Here is a 6,768-nt window from a genome sequence, read left to right on the forward strand (position 1 = left end):
AAGCAGGAAAGAAATTCACCCTGCTTGCTCTTTTCTTTGAATTGGCTTCCTGCAGGAAAATACACTGAGTTGACTTTGAAGACCTGCACGTTGGTGGTTCTCTCGGTTGCAACGTGTTTCTTCCTCCGTATGGTTTGCAATTTTGAACTGCTTTTTCCCCCTTGTCTTATTTCTTTTCCCTGACATCCTTCCCTTCCTCTCTCCCTCCTTTTCTTTTTGAACAGGACTATCTTCAACATCCCCATCCAAAGCCACAAGATGCACTGCCCTGCTGGGCACCCTACTGCATTATCTGTGAACCCCAGTCTTGCCCGTAGACTCTGCCCGAGGTGGGCTCGCCTGCGGCAGGGTTGGAGTGGAGGGATCCTGGCGCATGGCCCTCGCCCACCCACAGTCGCAGGAATCATTCATCCGGGGACTGGGAAGGGGCCCGGGAGTTGGCAGGGTTGGCTGCTAGGGAGTATTTGTAAAGTGTCCCCTTCCTCCTCCTCCAACGACGCTGTCTCCACATCCTTTCCCAGTAACATCCTGGGGCAGTGGTCTAACCTGGGCTAACACAGCTAACTGTCTTCTGAGGTCAAACTGTTCTTCTGTTTGGAGCCCAGGGAAGTTGGCCTTTTCCTGTCTTCCCTGAACCGCTCTCAGGGAGTGTTGGGGAGTCTCTGTTCCTCTGCTGATCTGTCCTTGAACATTATTTGTTTTGGTGGTCTGTGATGTTTTTCATTAACGTTTTATAGTTTTCCTCCATAAAGGGAGCTTGAATATATTAGATTTGTTCCTAGGTACATTACGTTTTTGTTTGACGTTTTTCATCAACGTTTTATATTTTTCCTCCATAAAGGGAGCTTGAATATATTAGATTTGTTCCTAGGTACATTACGTTTTTGTTGCTCATATATAAAAATCTTTTTTTTAATTACCTTTTATAACTGATGGATGTAGGTGTGTAGAAAAACAATTGAAATGCAGTCAAAATATTGATTTTGTATTTAGCCACCTAGTTAAAATCTCTTATTAATTTTAATAATGTACCTGTAGGTCCTTTGGGGTTTTCTACATACACAATCTCATCATGCTCAAATAATGACTGTTTTTTTGTTTTTTTTTTTTCTCTTTGCAATTCATTTTACTCTACTGGGAAAGAAGTGAAATTAATTGCACCCATACCGAGTTTCTAGTCTTAACAGGATAATTTCAACATTTACCCCTGAAGAGTAATGTTTGCTGTGTTTTGTAGACACCTTAAAAAATAATCAGGCTAGAGAAAGTCCTTTGTGCTCCTAGTTAACATTTTTTTTAAAAAATCATGAATGGACATTAATATTATCAAATAATTTTTCTACATCTATTGAGATAATAATATAATTTTTCTCCTTTAATCCCTACAAAAACCACAGTAATAATAGCTAAAGGCAGGTTATTAACAAGCAAAAGAGAACTAAGATACTAATAAACAATATCACATAACTTGCGAAGGTCCGAGCTGAGTTAAATCATTCTAGTCTTTCTATTGTTCAGGAAGAAGTAAAGATTTCTGTTCACTTCATACTTTAAATGTTTTTAAATACACATTTAACTTAGTGATGCTCTAAACCAATACTGTCCAACAGAAATCCACCGCTAGCTGCAATTGCAGGACACGTATGTAATTTTTAAAATTTCCACTAACCACATTAAAAAAGTAAAAAGAAACAGGTGAAATGAATTCTAATAATATATTTTATTTAACCCAATACATCCAAACTATTGCCATTTCAACATGTAATTAATACAGACGTGATTAATGAAATATTTTGAGTTCAGTGTCTGTGAAACCTGCCGCCTCATAGCACATGGAGGGGGTGCTCGCCGGCGCCCCCTCCTGGAGCTGAGCTGCCAGGATGGCTCTGCAGGCACCGAAGTCCGCGCAGGGTCCTCCACAGCCAAGGCCACCCTGCTCTGGGATTGCTGGGAGCTGGGTCTGTAGTTCACATATTGCCGCAGTCTGGGTGTGGGACCGTAAAGGGATTTTATTTCAGACGGAGTGTGTGTAGATGTGAGTGAAGCCAGACGTGGCCCAGGCACCTTGCAGATTTAGTGGAGGCAGGGCTGCTGCACTGCTCACCTGTCCGCTCCCCGTCCTTGGAGGGAGCGCTGCATAACTAAAGTCACTGAAAGCATAGCGTGATTCCTTTTATTTCTCTCCCCTTAAAACCTGCCAACTGGGTGATCTGACTCCCAGATCTGGGAAAAAAAGGCAATCAGGATGGTAATATTGGTGGCTATTTCGCACTGCAGCAGCAGACATTGTCACCAGCTTTTTAAGGACACCCTAAAGGTGAACAATACAGAGAATGCAATTCTTTCTTGAAGAAAGCCCACCCAGGGCCCGCTGGCTTTGCAAATCCCCCTTCTCTCCTGCCTCGCTCACGTGCACGCTCCACTGGCCCCTGCAGAGGGAGCTGCTGCGTGCATCCCTGGCCACTCCCTCCGTGGGGCTGGTGACCCTTCTGTGGCCCTCTGCCCTGGGCTCCCATTCAGGCAGAAATTCCCATCAGACACTCCGCATGGAGGATGGAACCTCCTTGGCAGGTATTGTGCTGGGTTGAATGGGTCCAGCTGCTCTCTGGCATTTTGATTGATGCTGCGTCCAATGCGAACTTTCAAATCCCAGTTTCCTTTGGAAAGGCAGCTCGGAAAATCGCTCTGGCTGTGAGTGTGTGTGTGTGTGTGTGTGTGTGTGTGTGTGTGTGTGTGTGTGTGTCCCCTGCACGCTCTGAATGACTTTTCAAACACACCATTTGTTCCTACTGAATTTAACTCAAGAGTCTCCAAAGGTAAGGAGCAAAACAAGTTCCACACTCATGGATCCTTGACAGAAGAGAGCTCCAGGCCTTTCCATGTCTAAAACACACTAGAGGTATGTGTCATTTTACCTTGGCTCAGAGACTTCTTCAGAAAAGACAGAGGTAGCAAGTGTCATGATGCTCCTAACTCCAGGAGCCCCCTACTGTGCCCTCCCCGCCCAGGTAAGGACAAAACATGAGCTTTGCCCTACAAGACAGCTGGCGAAAAACCCAGACATTTGTCCCTGGCTGTGCAGGAAAACAAGGCCTGGTGCTTCTGGATTCCACAGTGTCAACAACAGGCAGGTGACAAGACTCTGGAATTTGCATCTGTATAACCCAGTCAGTAATCAAACCAGCCATAGACACACATCAAGCCGATTCGTTGCAGAGGTTCAGAATGTTCTCAACATTTCAGTCACACCAAGCTCTGGCATTTCTTTTGCAGTAAGAAAGACGTGAGGTGCAGAGCAAGCTTCTCCCAGTTTGTGGAGCTGCTGGACTCTGAGTTAAGAAACCCATTTCATTATTTCATATTTTTTGCACATGGCAGTTGTTCTCATGACGTTTTTCTCAATGAAGGATATTCCTCTCTGCCACTCAGTTCCTAATCCTCAAAGATTTCAAGACATTCATGGTGACTTCACAGTCTGACCCTTGGGATTTGGAGGATGGGGCACCTTTTGAGAGATAAACAAGTGAAAAACTAACACGTCACTGATGGTAGGAGCCACCTGCACCCCAAGAGAGGGTTTCGGGCTGGCCCAGTGGCGCACTAGATAGTGCGCCGCTTGGGAAGCGCGGCGGCGCTCCCGCCGAGGGTTCGGATCCCACATACAGACCGGTTCCCGCTCACTGGCTGAGCGAGGCACGGGAGCAACGCCGAGGGTTGTGATCCCATTTCCGGTCCTGGTCCGGTACGGGGGCGACACTGAGGGTTGCGATCCGTTGCCGGACACGGAAAAAGACAAAAAAAAAAAAAGAGAGAGAGGGTTTCTATGTGTTTCCTAAGAGACCTGGAGGACACGTATATACCCAGTGGGGTGAACAGCTCACATTCGTAGGACTGGAGTGTAACTGAAAACATGTGCTTGAATGGATTTTGGTAACCCCATATCTGAACACATGATGTACTCACACCAGGGTGGAGGATTGAAGAAACGGGGAGGAGAAATATCAAAACATGTGCTGTGTCCCCTCCAGGAAGAGGGCGTCCTGATGCCAAAAGAACACTCTTGTCCTTTAGCCAGAAATGCCTCCAGGCGAGAGAGGAACATTTTTTCAACCTGCTTTGGGTGGGTAGAAATGTCCCTTGATAACCAGCTATTTCTCCTGCTCTAATTCTGTGCTCAAAGCACAGCTTTCTTGCCTGAGAGCTGTCTCTGGATCGTTTACTCCATGGAGTGTCCTGAGGAGGTGGAGGCCACATTCTCCATCTGCAGATGCTTCTCTCTCTGAGCAACGCACTGGCTTATCAACTTGTGCCATGTGAATTTGACCCATGAGCCTGTCCCCCAGAAGTTCACCAACTCTGAGGGCAGAGATAAAATTATGTTTCTGGATATTAAACCTGGACCCCAGACTCTGAACCATGGAGACCATGCAAGGTATTGCCTCCCCGAGAGGCCCTACCCAGAGCACACAGTAGGTCACCCTGCAACTTGAGCTCCTTTCTAGGTTGTAAGTGCATTCGCTTGGCTTATTGTCACATGATATTCATGGAGTTGGAAGTCATGAGTTCAGTCTCTAGATAACTTTCACATAGAGATTTTGGTGGGTCCAGATATACTGTTTGTTATTTGGTTGTTTGTTCAGTTGAGTAGATGGCTGGTTGGTTGATTAGTTGAGTGGGTGGGTGGATGTTTGGTTGGTTGGGTGGGTGTTTGGTTGGTTGGTTGGATGGTTATTTGGTTCCCTTGGTGGTGGATGGTTGGTTGATTGGTTGGTTGGGAGGGTGGGTGGTGTTTGGTTAGATGGTTGTTTGTTTCTTTGGGTGGATGGTTGGTTGGTTGATTTGTTGGAAGGTTGTTTGCTTGATTGGTCAGGTGGGTGGGTGGGTGTTTTTTTGGTTGGTTGGTTGGATGGTTCTTTGGTTGTTTGTTTGGTTGAGTAGATGGCTGGTTGGCTGGTTAGTTGAGTGGGTGGGTGGATGTTTGGTTGGTTGGGTGGGTGGATGTTTGGTTGGTTGGGTGGGTGGATGGTTGGTTGGGTGGGTAGATGTTTGTTTGCTTGGTTAGACGGTTATTTGGTTCTTTGGTTGGGTGGATGGTTAGTTCACTGGTTGCAGAGATAAGATTATGAGCAGCTCATTGCACCCACATTTGCTCTGACAATTACGACTTAAAGTGAGGTCACATGGCTTAGGTTCTAGTACCAGCTCCATCCCTATCTAGTGTCACTCCTTGGGTGTCTTAGTTTTGGTTCCCTGAAGGCAGACTGTGGGACAAAAACTTGGGGACAAGTGGCTTATGTGAGAGGTGATCCCAGTCAGCACAAGTGAGGGTGCGGGGATGTGAGGCAGGGGAGAGAGGAAAGTCAGTGAAGGGTGCATTGGGCTCCCCCAGCACACCTGAAATTCAGTCCCACCAGGGGCCCCCAGGGGAGAGTGTAGAAACACTCAAAGTGACAACCAGGCAAGCAATGGAGCCAGCCACCCAGGGTACTGAGACGGGGGCCAAGGGCCAGCACCACACCCCGACCCAGGACAACATCCTAGAATGTACTCATTAGTCACGTGGGTTTCTTTGGGGTGTGTGACTTATCTGCTCATGTCCTTCACCAAATTTCTGCTTAGATTTTTCTAATTCACTTTTAGAAGTTCTTTTGGCGTTAATCTTTGAATGCTAAATTTGTTCCTTATCAACTGAATTTAAGTTTAATTTGTGATGTTTTCCTTCGTTTCTATCTTGAGAAAATAATTTTCTATGTAAGCATTAAATTTTAAAAAAAAGAAACCCCTCAAAGCTGTCCATCTGAGTGAGCACCTCACCAACGCCACTGCTCTGGTTGAAGTTTGCCCTGGGGACATGAAGTCCTCAGCATCATCCAGGCTGCCTACATGCAGGCTGAGCAAGCCCCCATGGCAAAGGAGAAAGCCCTCGTGGAGAGAAGCAGAGAAATGAAGCCCCAAGTGGACGTCATCAGCCTTTGGGGACCGTCCACTGAAGCTGCAGACTAATGCAGAGGTGGCCAAGGGGTCAGCAGCACCTCCTGCAGGGGCCCCAGGGTCTTTGTCAGTCAAATGAGGGGAGGTGGAACTAGAACACGTCCCTCGCTCCTTCTATCCCTAACAACCTCTGCACAGCCCTTCCTGTCACAGACAGGCTTGCAGGGCAGGCAGGGCCCTGCTGTCCTCATGGGCTGTGACTCATGCCTACATGGCCTGCAAGGCCATGAGACAGCACCCACGTGTGACCTCAGAGTGCTTCACATGGTGGGCACACCCACTCGAGCATCCAGCACTGCAGGAGGCAGCAGAGCCCAGCCACACCGGAGCAGATGTGGGTTGCCACGTTCTTATAAAGTCAGGGACATGAAAGCCTTCTAGGTGTTGAAAGGTGCAGAAAGCAGCCATCCAATGGAGAGGCTGTCGTTTCCAGTCGAAAGCTTGGTTCTGGTGACCCTTTCTTTTTGCTTAGTTTCCACCCAAAAAAATGAAGAAGACACAGTCTAATTGATAATAGTCGCCTCACGTTTTTAACACTCCATACTTCACAAAGTCCCTTTGCATCCGTTATCTCACTTAGACTCCCCAGTGACCTGTAGGACAGGTGGGAGATGCTTTCCCCACCTTAAACGTAAGGAAATCGAGTCTCAAAGAAGCTGAACATTAACATTAAAAGTGAGTCACGTTTGTCCAGCACAGGTCACTGCAGACACTGGTGCTGCTTGTCCTTGCCAGACCCTTCTGTTGTTCTGCTAACAGACCAGTCCTTGACCGCAG

This window comes from Galeopterus variegatus, unplaced genomic scaffold (assembly GCF_000696425.1).
Source record: "Galeopterus variegatus unplaced genomic scaffold, G_variegatus-3.0.2 Scaffold9974, whole genome shotgun sequence".
NCBI classification, from domain to species: Eukaryota; Metazoa; Chordata; class Mammalia; order Dermoptera; family Cynocephalidae; genus Galeopterus; species Galeopterus variegatus.